Source organism: Neofelis nebulosa, chromosome 1 (genome assembly GCF_028018385.1).
Source record: "Neofelis nebulosa isolate mNeoNeb1 chromosome 1, mNeoNeb1.pri, whole genome shotgun sequence".
Taxonomy (NCBI): domain Eukaryota; kingdom Metazoa; phylum Chordata; class Mammalia; order Carnivora; family Felidae; genus Neofelis; species Neofelis nebulosa.
In genome coordinates this window covers 23,504,850-23,506,410 of record NC_080782.1, presented here as the reverse complement: position 1 = coordinate 23,506,410, position 1,561 = coordinate 23,504,850, and the positions used below count along the sequence as shown (strand labels likewise).

The following is a 1,561-nucleotide window of genomic DNA, read 5'->3' as shown; positions in this document are numbered from 1 at the left end:
GCAAGCATATCCTTGTGTGTGTGTGTGTGCGTGTGTGTGTATGTGTTTGTGATGACGACACTTCATGTCAGTAAATTTCAATTATACAATACTACACTATCAACTACAGCCATGGTCACAACATTATACATTAGATCTTCAGAACTTATTTATCGTAAAATGTGGAGACTGTCACCACTTTGGGGAGGAGGTCCCAAGGTAAACCTGAGCGCTGACTGAGAGATAGGGGGGAATAGGGCAGCTTGGCAGTAGAAAGCTGAGAAGCTGGGCTACCAAGAGGCTTGACTTTTCTGTCGGTTCAGTGAGTCGATGTAATGAAAAATGGCTCCCAGAGCATAACTAGTCTTAACATTGTCAATTTTCTGAGTCAGCTTTAGCACTTTGTTCCCTAGAAACATGAATTCTTGCGGTAGCAAGCTGACATAGGTGATATCCATGCATACATACAAAAGGCTTTTTCTGTGGATGAGTCTCCATTGTCTAACACACACACTTGTTTGAAGTCTCAAAGTCTCCAGCCACAAGACTGCCTCCTTTATCTGTATCTAGAAGGCCAAAATTTGCTGCAAAATCATGGTAGTAGGAAAATACATAAAAATCCAAGTTCTTCACTTCTTCCATTTTGCTTGCTTTGTTTTAAAAGCTCGCTTTGTTTGTTCTGTCCCTCTGCTAGCACACAACACATGGCGGCTAACCACTTTTTGTCCTGATAATCTGTATATTATTTCAACATGTTTCTATTCTCCTTTGAAACTGGGAGACAAACCAGGGCTGAGCAACTCCTTTCCAACTTTAGCAGATTCTTTTCCATACTAATTACAAGCCTGGCCAACATCAATACAAGACCCAGTAGATGTAGAAATGGAAATTATAGGTTCTGTTAAACATCTGGAACAATGTTACGTTAATGACTGGGGATGTCAGAAGGGTGCTCTCAACTCTTGGAAGTAAGATGAACCGAGTGGATCTTCCCCACAAATCCAGCATGCCTACACTGCTTCCTCCTGGGGGGCCTTCAACCGCCCATTAGGAAGCTGACTGTGATCCATGATGAAATGTCTTCATTTATTCCATTCATGGTGAAAACACAGTCCTCTCCTACATGGAAGGAGATGCCTTAAACACTTCTTTAACCTCATGTCTTTATAGTTGCTTCTGAGCCTTTTATCCTAATAATAGGTATAAATTTGTTGTTCTCTCAAGGAACAAACAGGTGACCTTTCAGAAGGCAAAATGAATTTCCTGTTTAACACTCTCTCTTATTACTCTTTCAAGATCATGATAATAAGCAGAAATGCCTGGCTTCAGTGCTCTGAAGCTTTCACGGGTCAAATTGGAAACTTCTCTGGCCTACTGTGCAAATTAGAAGATGAATATGTGGGTACCAGGAATCCCCATGCCAACCATGATCCTGCAGAAGACTTCATGATCACTTCTAGCTGTGGAGAGGTTGGTGTGGGCCAGCTGGCCCTTCCATTCTCCCGCAGCTGCCTCAGCGTTGCTGAAGATGTGCTGAATGACAGAGACCAGTGCTTCCTGATGTACACAACATAAACAAACA

At 42.3% G+C, this 1,561-nt stretch overlaps 1 pseudogene; it reads right to left on the bottom strand.

The window, feature by feature from the left end:
- Positions 1-269: 269 nt before the first annotated feature.
- Positions 270-1,326, bottom strand: LOC131514536 (ectonucleoside triphosphate diphosphohydrolase 6-like; annotated as a pseudogene).
- Between the last annotated feature and the right edge of the window lie 235 nt (positions 1,327-1,561).